Genomic DNA, 17,211 nt, shown 5'->3' on the forward strand with positions numbered 1-17,211 from the left:
GTAAAATACCAAATGCAAATAAGGTGCAATATGAACTCTCATTTATTGCTATTTATTGCTGGTGGAAATGCAAAATGATATAGCCACTTTGGAAGACAATTTGGCAGTTTCTTACAAAACAAGAGATATTCTTACCATATAATCCAGGACTCATGTTTCCTGGGTATTTACCCAAATGAGCTGAAAGCTTACATCCACACAAAAACTTGTACATGAATGTTTATAGCAGCTTTATTTATCATTACCAAAAACTAGAAGCATTCAAGTTGTCTCCAACAGGCAAATGAATAAATAAACCATGGTACATCCATAAAATGGAATATTATTCAGTGATAAAGGGAAATGAGTTATCAAGCCATGAAAAGACATGGAGGAACCTCAAAAGTATTTGTTAGATAAAAGAAGTGAGTCAGAAAAGGCTGTATGATTGCAACTCTATTACATTCTGGAAAAGACAAAACTATATAGGTAGCAAATAAATAAATGGTTGCTAGGGGTTTCAGAATTTAAGAGCAAGGAAGCAGTGGAGGACAGGGGATTTTTAGGGCAATGAAATTTTTCTATATACTGTAATTGTGGATAGTTGAAAATATGTATTGGTCAAAGCCCATAGAACTGCACTACACAAAAACTGAACCTTTATGAAAACTACAGATTTCAGTTAATAATTATACCATACTGGCTCAGAAGTTTTAAGAATAATGTACCAAACTAACACAAAATGTTAATAGCTACATAAGGATGAGAGAAGGAGAAGATAGTTAATGTTCTCTGGCATTATCTAGCTGCAACTACATGTACACATGTTTTGAAATCTTGACAGTTAGAAGCGTGCCCCTGACATTTGAAAGCTGCCAACGATTCTTCTGTTTCTTCCAAGGAGGAGGCTCAGATTCCTCTATGAGGGAAGAGAGAGGCTTTGTTTAGGAAAAAAAACACTTACAGGGCATTTTAATTAGACAAATGTAAAATAAGAACCCCTTTTGAAACAGAGATACCTAAACCAATAAAAATTCAGTTGTGTCTGTAAGATCTGTTAATGGGTGGCCAGACCAGGCCCGGGGTTTAGAGGGAACCTTGGTTATTCTCTCTTAAGGTCTCTAGAAAGCCAAGGGCCTGAATCTAGATTAGGAGAAATGCACGTATTTAGCCTCCTCCCTCTACGGGTGCTGTATTAGTCTGTTCTCACACTGCTATGAAGAAATACCTGAGACTGGGTAATTTATAAAGGAAAGAGTTTTAATCGACTCACAGTTGCACATGGCTGGGGAGGCCTTGGGAAACTTACAATCATGGCAGAAGGCAAAGAAGAAGCAGGCACCTTCTTCACAGGACGGCAGGATGAAGTGAGTGCAAGCAGGAGAAAATGCCAGACGCTTATAAAACCATCAGATCTCACGAGACTCTCTCATAAAAACAGCATGGGAGAAACTGCTCCCATGACCCAGTTACCTCCACCTGGTCTTGCCCTTCACACGTGGGAATTGTGGGGATTATAATTCAAGATGAGATTTTGGGTGGGGACACAGCCAAATCATACAGGCACTATGCTGGGCATCACAACTGGGAGACAGGCAAGAGCTGAGGATGCTATGAGCAACTGTATCTGGTAATACTTGTCTGCATTGTCATTCCTTTCTCATTCCACAAGTCTTCAATAGTGTTTTATAAACTGCATTACAGAGAATTAAAGGACAGACCTGACTTGTGTTTAAGGGAAAGCAATAAGAAAATCACAGCTATGAGGAAAGTCAGGCTTGAGAAAGCCAGAAGCAACCTGAAAATAGACTGAGTGTTTATTATAAATTATATGTTGAAATATTTACCCTCTAGGTGATGATAGAATCCTCTCACCCTCTTTCTACTATGTGAAGACACAGAGAGAAGTGAGCCGTCTGCAACCTGGAAGAAGACCCTCACCATAACCTGACGATGCTGTCACCCTGATTGGAGACTTCCAGTCTCCAGAATTGTGAGAAACAAGTTTCTGTTGTATATAAGGCACCCAATTTACGGTACTTTGCTATAGCAACCTGTGTTTGACTAAGTGACAAAGGCTGTGGGGGTTCTCAAGAGACAGAGAATGCTCTGTGAGCTGGAGGAAACAAGGCAGATCCTGGCCACACACTAAGAACCTGTAGGATTCATATGCTAGTGGAAGGAAGCACTTTCCTGGCAGGAACAGGGGTAAGCAAATGTGTCAATTTCACAAAAAGTAAGTTCCATCTTTAAAGGCTATGTGATACATTTTTATCAGTTTGGTAAAAAAGAAATTGTCTCCTTGTGCAAATTTTGGAAGCAATTTTCCAGCCAGAAGATGACCACATACTCTCTCTCTCTCTCTCTCTCTGTCTCTCTCATACACACACACACCACACACCACACACACACACTCACAAACTTTCACAGTTTTATGCTGTGTAGGTCCTGCTGTGTAGATGCTGAAGGAATTCCAAAATATGTCTGGCTCACTCTGAAGTTATTTTTCCTTCCCAGGCTTGAACACAAAATTGTGTTTTCATATTTCTTTCAATCCAAGTCCTGGGGATCTGCTTAATAAGATTCAGACTCATCCTTTCTGTCTCAGGAACTGAAGAAAGAGAAGTCTCGGGGGTTTGGCCCTGCTTGAATTCTCAGCAGACTTCACAATAAAAAAGTTCAAACATTATGGCCTCCAGTCATTTTCTAAAACAAACAAAACCAAAGCAAGCCTGGTAGGCTCTTTCATGACTTACATGACTAAAATCCTCTGTCTCTCATTTTTTCCCTCCCTCCTCCACATACTCTTCAAATGCATGTGAGTCATGCATATGCTTGGAACTCGATTGATGAGTCCCCGCATATCAGTGTGAAATGTCAGTAAGCAAATTAAGCAAAAGCTCTGGCTGGGGAGATATGTCGAGGTGAAAAGCTGCAGGAGCTGCATGCTCAGGTCTGGTTTCCTCAGAGGAGGGAGGGGTGGTAGGAGTCCAGGACCTGAGACAAGGCAGTTGTCAAGGACAAGGCTCATGGTCAAAGTCAGGACACAGTCAGAGAAGATGCAGGAAGTTGGAGCAAAGCCAAAGCCATCAACCCTCACTTGAAGCGAGCGGAGACTCAGTGGAGGAGGAGAATGCATGAGACGGGGTGGGCAGCCATCCCGGGGTCTCATCTCACTAAGGTGCTCATCCATATACCTTTGCCATGTGGTTCACCAATACCATATACCCCCAACCTCCTCCTGAGTCTCCCCACCATGTCCTGGCCTTTCTGAGAACCAGCTCTTCCCTGGCAACCTGATTCCTTTGCAGTCCTGTCACGTGGAGTCAGCCTGTTCTCAATCTGTCCTTCCATGTTCTTCAGAGTTGCTCTCAGCATGCTGGCCCGCAGTGCCAGTCCCAGCTGCCTATGTCAAAGTTCCTCTCTCTCTTGAGTCTCAGGTCCTTCAACTACACTGACCTCCACCCCGTCGCTGCTTTCCCTAACCACCACCTGACTAGTACTCACTCTCGTGATAGCCTGATGATGACAGTGGCATCTGGTCCACAGTCTTCCCTTCATCCCATATCACAACCCCAGGTGACATCACGGTCATCTTTAGTGGCCAACCTACACCATTTCCAGACTTCTCAGGGGCCTAGCTCCTCATCTGCCCTCTACATGCAGCACTCACCATTCATCATTCAACAAACAGTTACCAGTACCTACTATTCACTGTGCTCTGGGCATGGTGCTGGGATACCAAGATGAACACAGTCCCTGCCCTCTAGAAGTGCGTATTTTAAAGGGAGAGACAGTCACATAGGAGAGGGAAACATAGGAACTCAATCTGGTGGGAAGGATGTGGCAACAGGGCCCCACTCTGCAGAAAGGTAGGATCTACAATGTTGAGATGGTAGATAATCCACCCGGGCTGTATCAGGATCCCATCAGCAGCTGGGGGTAGAACAAGAGGGGTCTAACTCAGGTAGAAGGTAGAGGGAGGCTGGCATGAACTATGTCATATCTCACAAATCCTTCTACATTAAGTTTTAAATGAGGGAAACCTGAATACCAACCAGAAATCAAGGCAGAGCCTCGATGATAAACATGGGACCTTACTCATCTTTATAAATTGGCATCTAGTGCTATGCTGGATCATGGCAGGAGCTCAGTAAATGTTTTTCCAACAGAACTCAACCATCATGAACATGATTAGCATAAGAAGGGCAGGAGGGGAAAGCTACAGAGCAATCCACAGGGCACAAAGTGGGCAGGCTGGATACCCAAGCACGACCAATTCTAGATCCTGCTTACCTTTGTGGATGGGGCTCCTAAAATACTCCATGATTGGGCTTTCAGGATCCAGGTCTGGCTTGAGTCCAAGTGGGAGGCATGAGCATGAGGAGCCAAATAGGCCTGGCACAACCAGGGCTATCATGGGATCAGCCTTGCTAAAAAGTAACATGGGGCACTAAGAGGAACCCACAGCAGAATCAACCCTATCTTCTGCCTAGAAGGCTCTTCTACAACCTTTTCTTGTGGGACAACCACCCAGCTTCCTGGAATATGGACCATCAAACTCTAGAGCAGGGATGCCCAGCCTGGGTCCCCAGCAGAGTCCCCAGACCCACAGAAGGTTTCAAAGACAACCCAGGAATCTATGGGACATTACTATTATCCTTAAAATACTGACAGACATTGAGGATACACATGTGAACCAAAGTATTCTTATTCTTTTCTGAAATTAGAACCAACTCAAGGAACTAACCCTGGACATGGAGATTGGAAACTATGATTAGAGACTATATGCGCATTTGATTAAATTTAGAGAGGGAAGTAATTCAATATTTATTGTTAAGTGTAGTTGTTTTAGACAAAAATCTTTCAAAACCTGTTTTACTTTGCAAAGAGTTAAGAAAAAAGGACTCCTTGGTATAGAAAGGTTGGAAATCATTTGACAAGAAGCAAGAGACAGCTTGTATATTTCATCAGCTCATTACACAAGGCCAGAAGCATCTCATTCCCTGCCTGAGGAGAAGCTGATAACGTAGGTTAATCCTGGGCTCTTAGGGAACCATGCAGCCTTGGACATGGGGAAGTTGGCTTACCAATCAGTCATTTATGCTGCCTTCTCTGTACAAAGCATATCTGAGGGTCATTAAAGAGTTAATCAGAGGGTTCTCTATACAGAAGTATCCAGTTGTATTCTTTGCCCACGGTTCTTTATATTATTTAGTAAAATCACAAGTTTTAGATATTAAGAAGCCTAAATTTGAAACCAACCTCTCTCACTTATTGTGAACATGACTTTGGACAAACATATCAGTGAAGACATGTGGCTGCAAGTATCAAAAATGCCAATAAATCGTGGCTCAAAAAAACTTGGGGATTTTCTTACGTAACTAGAATTTGGGTAATCTTGAGATGGAACAATTCTTGAAGGGGATCATAAAGGAACTGGGTTCCATTCAATTTCTATTCCACCATCTGAGGGAGCATCTCAGCATTCATCCCCTTTGGGGTATCATCTCTGTTACCCCTCTAGCCATTGCACTCACATGCCACGGAGGAAGAAGAAAGATAAAGGGCAGAAAGCATCAATCAACTGAATCTGTCTCTCTCTCTCTCTCTTTTTTTTTTTTTAATCAGAAAAGCTTTTGCTTACTTGGAAGCCTCATTCAGAAGATTTGTTTCTGTGTATCTTCATTAGCATATTGCAGGCACAGTCTGGATAAAAACCAATTGACAAAGAATTGACATTTAAAGAAAGTGTTACTCAAGGAGTGGTATGTAAAGATTTTCTTCAAATAGAAAAAAGTGTTCTAAAATTTAAAAGTAACAAATCCTACTGAAGCCCATCAAATACATTTAAATTATTAGTTAAGTGTAATTAAATGTAATTATTAGTTAAATGTAGTTAAATGTGTTAAGATATTTTTGTTATAAATATAGTTAATAATATGTTTGAATGAGCTAATGAGAAAGAAAGAGAGGAGAGAGGAGGTCAGAGATGGAAGGAAAGAAAGAAGAAGAAAGAAAAAATAAAGGGATAAAGCAAAAAGGGTAGGGAAAAAATCTCATTGTAACTTTTAAAGGTTTAAAAATTAGTAAATAAAAGTAAAATATAAGCATTAATTCTGTTTTTTCTATATAAAATATACCTGAGGGTAGTCAATGGATTATCGAGGGGGGTTGTCTTCACAGAAGTATTCCAACGTTAAAAAAACTGGCAGGCACCATGGCTCAGACTGTAATCCCAGCACTTTGGGAGGCCAAGGTGGGCGGATCAACTGAAGTCAGGAGTTCAAGACCAGCCTGACCAACATGGAGAAACCCCATCTCTACTAAAAATACAAAATTAGCCGGCATGATGGTGCATGCCTGTAGTTCCAGCTACTCGGAAGGCTGAGGCAGGAGAATAGCTTGAACCCAGGAGGCGGAGGTTGTGGTGAGCCAAGATCATGCCATTGCACTGCAGCCTGGGCAATAAGAGAGAAACTCCGTCTAAAAAAAAAAAAAGATAAAATTAGATATTCACATTTTGTGAACCTTAGTAAAATAATGGATCAAAGAATGGCCATGAATGGCTACTATCATCACAAAAAGAGAGTCCATTATACACAATGGAAAAATAAACCACCATCTAAAGATTGAGGTATTCTTGCTATAAACTTCAGTCTGGATCTATCAAGCTTCAAGATTTAACTATCAATTTGCAGGAAACAGAGTTGCAGAGGAACATGTTAAACAATGCCACAAGGATGCAATCAGCAAAATCCAGAGTATGGGAAAGATTGCAGCCCAAATGAGTAGTTTTTTTTTTGTTTTTTTGTTTTTTTCCCAACAAATAAGTTCTAAGGGGAAATATTTAAAAAAACAAAACAACAACAACAACAACAACAAAAACAGAGGGAAAAGGAGAAGAGACTTTAAAAGACTGGAGGCACATCCAACAATTGCAATACATAAAACTTATTTGGCTACTGATAAAAACTACTAAAAATATAAAATAATTAGGAAAATTTGAACATTGACTCAATATTTCATTATTATAAGTAATTATTTTTAATTATTTAGATATAAAAATAGTATTGTCATTGTATTTCCATAAAGAGTACTTGCCTATAAAATACATGGTGAAATTCTTATAGATTAAATGATATAATGTCTAGAAGTTGCTCCTAAATAATCCAAGGGGAAGGAGGAAGTGAATGAAGATGCAGATAACATAATACTGGCCCTGAATTGGTAATTGTTGGAATTGGATTATCGGTATAAGGGAATTTACTATATTATTATATCTACTTGTTTATATGCTTGAAATTTTCCGTAATAATTTTTCAAACACTCACCAACCTCAGAATGAATCTCATTAGACAAAAGTACCACTGAACTTGGCTCAAAGTGAAGAAGAAACCACTCCGAGTCAATGGTTTTCTTCATGGAACTGGCTACAGCTTCTTCCCAGTGTCCTAATGAAGAGGGCTCAGAGTTGACATCAGAACTACAGGACCCTTGTGCTGAAAGTTAAAGTAAAACAAAATGTAGAATTTCCATTCCAGTCCCTGTATCATCTTCACAAAATTCTGAGTTTAAATTCATTATAAATTCCTAAACTTCTACTCAACCATAAAAATCAAAGTATGATTGCTGCAAATGATCAAAAACAGGTAAGTAGCCCCTGGTTAGAGTATTTTGGTTTAGTAAAGCTTCTTTTTTTTCTGAGTATGCTCCCAGTTATACATTCACATATATTTCCAAATAATTATGAGGTTTTTTTAAAAAAAGAAAATATGATCATGGAGAAGTAAGGTTATTTGAAATTCATCCCAAATTAAATGTTTGTTCACTCCATCAACAAATATTTGAGTGTCTATACTCTGCTGGGCATTGTCTTGGGTTTACAGTGGCACTGCTGAGGATAAACAAAAGATACATCTACTGCCTGGTGGAGCTCACAGCATGGGGAGACCTAGGGAAACAGAATATATATTGTAAACACCAATGAATACCTGTAAATTACAACCTAGGTCCATAGCAGCATTATTCCCAATAGCCAAAACGCAGAAGCAACCTGAGTGTTCATCCGAGATGAAAGGATAAACACAATGTGGTATAACATACATGGAATGTGCATAACATACAATGGAATATTATTTTGCCTTAAAAGAGAAGGACACTCTGACATATGCTACAACATGGATGAACTTTGGGTACATTATGCCAAGTGAAATAAGTCAGTCACAAAAGGACAAACACTGTATGATTCTACTTATATCAAGTGTTTAGGGTAGTCAAGCTCATCAAGACAGAAAGCGGAATGGTCATGACCAGGGGCTGGAGAGGAATGGGAACATTATTTAGTAAATACAGAGTTTCGGTTTTACAAGATGTCCAGCCTTCCATAGGTATGAATGGTGGTGGTGATGGTGGCAGAATCATGTGAATTTACTTAATGTCACTGCATTGTACACTTAAAAATAGCTAAGATGGTAAATTTTAAGCTATATGTGTTTTACCATATAACATTTAATTTTACCACAATTAAAATGTTCTAAAAATCACAACTTCAGGCAACTGCCACCAAGAAGATGCAGAGAGCTATTTTAGTAGGCACTATTTCTTCCTTCTGAGCATTCATTTCCCACTCTCTCCTTCCTAATATTACCCAGATTTTATTTAGAAGTCCATTTCCTCTCCACATTATCATATGATTCAGGAGACACTAATACCTTTACACCTCTACTGGTGAATTCTGATTAGCCTAAGTCAATCACACCATGAGACTTCCCTGGCAATTTATGGGTCTGAGGATAGATTGGGTACATGAACCATGCTGGTCCAATTATACTGAAGTAATGCATTTATATTCCATGGTTGAAGGAGATGGAAACAAGGATGCATAATGGCTCCGTTGCTGCTGGCAGCCATATTGTGAGCAGGAGGATTACCTGCTTTAGGCTGAAGGTAATGTAAGGAGCAAATCATGGAAAAACCCAAAGAATTTGGTTACAGAAACAATTCAGTGACATTGTTGAGCCACTGAAACAACCAACTAGGTAGTCCTTCTACCCCTGGGCTTACTGTTATGTCAGATAGTGCATATTCTTATGTAAGCCAGTTTAAGTTAGGTTTTTGATAGTTCAGCCCACACCATCCCATGTTAAGTATTAAAGCCAAAAAAGCAATGAATAGGAGTAACTGGTCTAGTTGTAGAGCTCAAGACAAACAGCATCTAGGCTGAGGCAATAGTATATGGAAGGGCTCTGTGGCAAAATCAAATGGAGTTCTGTCTAGGAGTTCAGGAAGTGAAAGAGTTCCAGCCCGGCAGAAGCCCGGAGGGAGGGGCTGCAGAGGAACTATCATACAAGATGAGGCTGAGAGACAGAGGGGAGCCAGATCCCTCCATGTAGGTCCTCTCAAGATTTTGGTCTTAATCCTAATGAGAGCCAGAAGCCCCTGGTGTGCTTTATGATGTCGTGATTAAAGGACCAGATTTGCTTTTAAGTAGATGCTATAATGTGGAGAAGTGATGGAAGAAAGGACAAGGTGGGGGCAAAGAAACAAATATTGCAGTTCAAAGATGGCAGTGTGAGGCAGAGGGAGGTATCAGGGATGACTTCTAAGTATCTGGATATAACAGGATGAATGAGGAACCTTTTAGTACAAAAGAAAGAGTTTGAACTTCAAAGATAGAACTAATCCCAGCATTTTGGGAGGCCAAGGTGGGAGGATCACTTGAGGCCAGAAGTTCAAGACCAGCCTGGGAAACATAATGAGATCTTCATCTCTACTTTTCAGTGGTATGTTTTACTTTTCTATCTTCCCACTATCTCTTGGACTCCTTTCTATCTATCTCTTGGACTCCTTTCCATATAAGTTTATCTCTTACTTTTTTATCATTATTATGAAAGTAATATATGGTCATGGTTAAAAATTAAAACTAAAGTTCTAAGGTGATTTCTCAGCTGTACTCCCCAGAAGTAATCCCTGTTAAAAGCTTGTGTGTCTTTTTATTATATATGTGTGTTTTTTTTAGTATGGATATGTACTATAGTTTATTTAGTTACTTTTCTGTTGATGTCACTAGTATCTACCTTCTAAAAACAAAATTAGCTGGGCATGGTGGTGCATGTCTGTGTTCCCAGCTACTCGGGAGGCTGTAAAGGGAGGATCATTTAGCCCAGTTTGAGACTGCAGTGAGCTAGGATCACTTCACTGCACTCTAGCATGGACCAGAGTGTGACCCCACCTCCAAAAAAAAAAATTGAAACTGGCTGTTTTTTATTTTTCTTAAGTTTTTTTGTTTGTTTTGTTTTTCAAAGAATATGTTAGAACTGTTGCTATTTGACTTCTGAGGTTAGGTCATAGAAAGCCATATAGCTTCTGATAAGTTTTCCTGGGACACTTATTCTGGGGAAAGCCAGACTATACAAGTGGTCCAACTAAGGCAGGAGAGTAGGGTCTGGAGGCAGGAAACCTAAGGCAGATTCATGCTGACTTCCTAGAACTAAATCAGAAGGAAAACCCCAACTTTTCATGCACAAGTAACTAAAGAACCAGAGGCTACTCCTTTTGTATCTCACCGCCACCCCACCTTTTCTGCCTGGCAGATGAAAAATTGAAAGTACCTCTGATTGGTCCCCTCCTGCAGCCAATCAGACTGATTTCAGGCCAAGTCTTCATTTCCACAGGAGTATAACTTTGTAACTTTACTTCAGCCTCTGATTGGTCACTTTTGGTAGCCAATCAGACGTTTGCATCGGGAATAACTTTGTAACTTCACTTCAGCCTCGGATTGATCACTTGCCATAATCAATCAGACTGATGACAGTCCACTACTTCATTTACATAGGGTGTAGACCAAGTACCCAATGGGAACCTTCTAGAGGATATTTAAATACCAAAAAATGTCTGTAACCAGGGCTCTTGAGCCACTGGCTCAAGCCTGCTCCCACTCTCTGTAGTGTTCTTTCATTTCAGTAAATCTACGCTTTTTTTCATTGCTTTGTTTGTGCATTTTGAACAATTCCTTGTTCAAAATGCCAAGAACCTGGACACCCTCCACCAGTAACAACTACTCTGAGACCCCCAAGCTGGGGTGACCACATGGACTCCACTGAACTCCTTGCCAACAGTCAGCATCAACTCACCAGCTAGGAGATCGAGTCACCTTGGAAACGCGTCCTCCAGCTCCAATCTCATGACTATATCTGTTGCCATGAGAAGCAGAAACAAGCCATGTCCATTGAGCCCTGCCCAAAAGAAAATAATTGTGTACAAAATAACTGTTTGTTGTTGATCTTTTATGGCACTAAGTTTGAGGGCTGGCCAGTTACACTCCCCTGCCATTGTACTGGTAAAACAAAATAAATAAAAAAGACTGAAAGAAACTTGCTCAGGATCACAGAACCAGTAAGCACAGGAGCCAGAATTCTAGCTAAATCTGTCTGATCCAGAGTCTGTGCTATTTCTTCAGTCTCATTGCTGCCACCTTTTTGGTCACATCTCAAAATTAAATGCTATTTCTATTCAAAACATCTTCAAACCCTAATCTCATGCACATGCATTTCGAAAGTAATCTATTCAGCTTAAAAACAGCAACCCACTAGTAGAAGTAAGACATGGACAATTGCAAGTGCTTAAAAAAGGGTTTTTGTGGGGGGTTTTTTCTGTCCCCTATTATTTTTTCCCAAGCAGTAAGGAATTGATAGAAAATTAAAACAGACAACTTCCATTTTCTTTCAAGGGAGATTTATGACCACTGTCTACAGAATTTCTAACCGTAAAGTGAATTGCAAAACAAAATGTTTTAAAATAATATATTTAAAGCAACACAGTGTTATGTACAATTAATGTAAGAATAATCAGAAGTGATAGTTACTGAGTAAAAGTAAACCCAGAGAAATATGAGCTATAGGGGTAATAGCATTTCATGAAACACTAATCTGTCAGTGAAGAGCATAAATCAAGGGAATAATCAGGCATATTAATGACTCCAGAGAAACTTTCTCTTACTCATCAGACATCTTCAAGTACAACTCTATCTCTTTGCCACCACCTTCTTCCAGGCCCTTAGGACTCCATCCCAATGTTCCTGCAGCCTCTCTGAGCTGGTCCTCTTACCCCCAGCCTCACCACCACAACATTACACCAACATCCCATAGCCCATCTTACCTTCTCCCTTTTTCCAGGGCCACTCCCTCTGCCTGGAATGCCCACTGCCTGCCCCTGACCAGGATAAAGCTTGCTCATGCTAAACATTTTCATCTACATGCCAGCTCCTTGAAGCTGCCTCTCCTGGGGTGTTTTCCAACCAGAGGGTACTTCTCCTTTGAGTTCCCACAAAACAGCAAACTTAGCTCTGCACTAGCTCTTCAGTCTACCTGCCAACGCACATTTACTTAGTGACACTGTATAAGCACACTATTCCAGGCGCGGGGGAGACAAAAGAGAACAAGACAGACAATTCCTGCTTCAAGACTCACACTTAAAATCAGTGCCTCTCAACCAGTGTAATTCTTCCCCTCAGGGAACATTTGTCAAAGTCTGGAAACATATTTTATTGTTATGCCTGGGAGGAGTGCTGCTGGCATCTAGTGGGTAGAGGCCAAAGATGCTGTGAAACGTTCTACAACTCACAGGACAGCCCCAACTAAAAAGAATTGTCTGGTCCAAAATATCAACAGTGCCAAGGTGGAGAAGGCCTACTGTAAATAAGGAAATAAACACATAGGATCATTTCAGGGACTGTTACAAGCCATGAAGAAAATAAATAGGAGAATGTGTTAGAACACTGGAGTGAGAGAAGCGGAAGACTCTCTGGGAGAGGCAGTGATTAGAGATTGGAGAGGATGACACCCTCACACAACCAGTATGATTCTACTGTCTGTAATAGGTCCACCACTTCACCTGTTGTTACTTACAATAATACCTTGTGATACCGAACACCCACCAAGTGCTAAGGACTGGCCCAGAGACTCATTCTATTTGCCACAGTATTTAATCTACCTCTTGCTGCAAATTTCTTGTTTCCCCAGATTGAAGTTAACTTGATAACATGAATTAGGTTTGTATTTCTTACAAAACGCCCAGAACAGCCATGCACATGAATGAATGAATGAATGAATGAGAATGACCTTTCCAGAGCATGCATGAGAGATTCAAGAGCTGAGCACTTCATCCTAAGGTGATTTCGTAGAGTATATTAGTTTCCTGGGGCTACTGTGACAAAATACACAAACTGGATGGCTTAAAACAACAGAAGTTATTCTCTCCTAGTTCTGGAGAGCAGAAGAAGTCCAAAATCAAGATGTCGGCGAGGTCATGCTCCTTTGGAAACTCTGGATAGAATTCTGCCTTGCCTCTTCCAGGTTCTGGCTGGGGCCGGCAAGCCTTGGTGCTCCCTGGCTTGCAGCTGCATCACCCCAGTCTCTGCCTCTGTTATAACACAGCATCCTCCCTGTGTGTCTCTGTCTCTTCTTTTTAAAAGGACACCAGCCATATTAGATTAGGGCCCACCCTAATGATCTTTCTTAACCCAATTATGTTTGCAAAGACCCTATTTCCAAGTAAGGTCACATTCACAGATAATAAGGGTTAGGACTTCAGTGTATCATTTTTGAGGATGCAATTCAGCCTATACAAAGTAGAAAGGTCTGGATGGACCACTTTTAAGCCTCAAGCATTTCAGCTGCAAATGAAAACCACACTAGCCAAGGCCCACCCAATAAAAGTGCCTGTAAAGCACTTAATAAAATTGGAGCCAGCTGCAGTGATGAAGCAGTGGGATGAGCTTTGAGTCCTGTGGTCCTAACACTCCAGCTGACTGGGCCAGGTAGAGGCCACAATTCCCTTGCCATTCTTCTCTCTGCTCTGGTTCCTTATTTGGAAAATCTGAAAATGGCAATAAATCCTTGCATTTTCCCAGGGCCTAGAGGCAACCAAGCAACTTTTCACGTATTATCAAAATGATCCATCCATTCACCAGTGAGGAGGCAAGACCAGGATTAACACCCCATCTCACAAAGGCTCAGCTTCCTCATCTGTCAGGTGTTCATCATAACACTCATCCTTACCTGCTAGGCTAGGATGCCATGAAGTAATATATGAAAAGTATCTGACACATAGTGGGAACTCAATACACCTTTTGTAAATAGATCAGCAAACTGCCTGGCATGAATGTAACTTAAATTTCCTCCTTGTAAACTCAGTTTCCTCTAATTTTTAGATTACTCAAGTCCCCATCCTGCATGTTTCTGCAGGGAAGAAAGGCCCCTCCTGAACATGTCTGGACTGTATTGGGTGATACGGAATTTCCCGTGTGTGTGGACTCTTGGTGGTAGCCTCTCACCTCCTATTCCAAATGCCTCCTCTCTGGTTTCTATCTGGGAATCTCATTTATGCCCCTTCTGCCTAATTCCTGCCCTGTCACTGTATGTCTTTACCCCAAGCATGGACAGAGCCCTCTCCCTTTCATTCTTCAAAGCACTCAAACACAATGCTTTTATGTGAGACAGATTTTCCTGAAAGCTTAGGAACCGGAAAAAAAAAATTACAGCATAAGATAGAAAAGAAATTCAGTCTCAGACATTGCTGCTTCTGAGGTTCATGAGTCAAGCCCTCCCAAGCCATCTCTCTCCTGGACACACACCTGCTGTTATGTTGCTCGGACCTGCATTCTGTCAACAGATCCTCTCTCACACCAGTGGCCCCCAACCCCAATAACCAGGTTCCAACCATTATCCTCACCCAGCTCACTGGCATCTACTCTCCAAGTTTCTAAGATCCCCAGGAAGAACCTAAAAAATTGTATTCTTTATTACAAAGGACAATTTTACATCCCCTAAAATTGATCAATCTCTTCATTCATTCCAAAGTAGGCCCAGAGGGCTTACTTTTTATGATCAAAGGCCCACTGAATAATAAAAAGCATGATTTCTGCCACTGCCCTCTTTGACCCTCAGGATGCAGAAATGACTGCAGCCTGATTCTACATAGGAATTCTCCCTTCACACCACAAAGGGTAGGTCCTTCATACCTATCAGTTTCTCAGTGCCATTTGGGAAGTGAAGGCTAGCAACATTAGTTGACCAGCCAAAGAGCTGTTTAAGTGAATAAACATAAAGCATCAACCTACCAAGAGCAGAGCTCGGTCAGTACCTTGCCTGACTCGTAACTCAGGTGTGAATACCCACCACCACTCCAGCTGTGTGTATGTGGAAATGCCCAAAGGACACTTTCCTCCTCAAGTCAACTAAGTACTCTCAGCTCTTCTGTGCCAAGCACGTGTCTCTTCCTGGTCTTGAGATGTCTGTTCAGAAGACAAACTCTTACCTTAGTCTCCCACCTTGAGCTTTATCCTGCTTTGGACCTTCTTTGAACAAACCTCACCACTCATCACTGCATATTGTATTCACTAGAGTTCTCAGATGCCAGGAACCAAAACAGACAGTGACCACTTTACACAGAAAAGGAATGTATTAAAGGATATTAACAGTGAATTGAATTTTAGGGAGGGCTGGAGAGCCAGGGTTGGAGCGGCACAGCCAAGAGCTGTGCCCCCAACCAAAAAAGTAGACTCTTGAAAAAGTCTGAAGTTACTTGATCAAAAAGAATGGCGGGTGGAACCAATGGGAAAGGGAACAATACTGAAAGTCTGAGGACAGGAGTGATGGTCCAAGCAAGAGATGATGAGAGTCTGAACTAAGGCAGATGCTACTGAGGTGGAGAGACATGGGCAGACTGAAGAAACTGTGAAGGGCAGATTGGCAGTATCTGCAGACTGATAAGACGTGGATGAGAGAGCAGAGGCATTTAAGACCACTTCTAATGGCTAGTTGGGTAATGGGATGCATGACAGTGCCACTGACTCTAACAGGGAATGCAGGTGGAGAAGCAGGGATGGGAATGAATGGCAGGGGGAGAGGATGAGAGCCGCCCGGGACATGCAGAGGTGTAAATAAATAACTGTGTGTGTCCATCAGCAAACGGACCTCAGTGAAGGGGAGATGCTGGGAAGAAAACACAGGATAGGAGTCTAAGAACTTGACTGTAGAGAATAAAAATTGTTCAAGACCAAAACTGGGATGACCAACTCTTCCAAGTTTGCTTGAGATTTTCCTGGTTTTAGAACTAAAAGTCCCACGTCATAGAAAACTCAGCAGTCCGAGGCAAGTCAGAAGCCACTGTGCAGGGAGTAAGAAATAATGTGAAAGGAATATGATTTGCCCAGGGTGATTGAACTTGTTGTTTTCAAAACCATAGCTGAAATCCAGGTTTTCTACCTCCTAGGCCATTGTACTTTCTTCACACTCTGCCAGTCAAGAGCTAAATTGAATGAACTGACTAGAAAGGTAAAGTATTAGGATTCAAATCCTAGATTCCTGACCCACCAGGTATATGACCTCAAGCAAACTAGTTACTACCTCTGAGCCTTACTTTTCTTATCTAAAAACCCAGAATTAATATAGGTATACTCCCTAATCCCAGGATGAAATGTAAGATCAAATAAAAACATAGAGGCAGTGAAAGATGGAGATTCTGCCAGCATGCTGACGAGAGGGAAAGAGCTGCAAAAAAACGAGCCTCTCCGCTGATTTTGAAATCAAATCCCAAGTGTGCTGGGTCTCCTACAGCCCAGCCCTCACACTGGTTTAAAAAGTTTAACCCTCACTAAAGTGTCCTCACAACTCCTTTGAAAAATATAGTTTCACTACTAAAACTGTCTGAAGTAAAATATATTTCCTCCAGAAAACGCTGGTGAATTTATCACAACTGGGCTGTTCATCTGCTAAAAAGCAGAATGGCATTTATTGCCAATTGCTCGCTTTATGGATGAAAAGAAACAGGGAGCCTAATAAGCTTGGTTAATTTTTTTCTTTTATGGCTCCAGCAACTGCACTAAATATTCCGTCTGCTTTTCTTATGTAGTTTGGAGACTGCTCTATGCTTCAGAACTGTTACTAGGAAGGTTCCAGCAGAATCATGTGCTACTGCTTCAGAGGAGACCCTGGTAGAGAGGGGTTCTGAGAACTGCCCCCAAGAGTCATCCCTGCTGGGGGTCTGCATAATCACTGATCAGTTCAACAAAATTGAGAAAATAACTTTTAAAAAATCAGTAGGCTGGAAAGTAGTTATTTAAATTTACATTTATTACAGTTGTATAAAATTAAAAATTCAGTTCTTCAGTCTTACCCCAGTCACACTTCAAATACTCATTAGCCACACATGGTTAATACTCATTAGCCA

The 17,211-nt window shown here is 41.2% G+C and overlaps 1 protein-coding gene across 1 annotated transcript in view; it reads right to left on the minus strand.

The window, feature by feature from the left end:
• The window catches only part of LOC105487925 (uncharacterized), a 313,023-nt gene that overhangs the window by 56,756 nt on the left and 239,056 nt on the right, over nucleotides 1-17,211 (minus strand). The window contains exons 11-13 of the transcript XR_011621459.1: nucleotides 7,318-7,481; nucleotides 6,123-6,465; nucleotides 5,627-5,688 (exon numbers count right to left, since the gene is read on the minus strand). The gene's annotated coding sequence lies outside the window, so the exon portion shown is untranslated. The remainder of the gene's footprint in view (nucleotides 1-5,626; nucleotides 5,689-6,122; nucleotides 6,466-7,317; nucleotides 7,482-17,211) is intronic.

This window comes from Macaca nemestrina, chromosome 3 (genome assembly GCF_043159975.1).
Source record: "Macaca nemestrina isolate mMacNem1 chromosome 3, mMacNem.hap1, whole genome shotgun sequence".
In the NCBI taxonomy this organism is placed as follows: domain Eukaryota; kingdom Metazoa; phylum Chordata; class Mammalia; order Primates; family Cercopithecidae; genus Macaca; species Macaca nemestrina.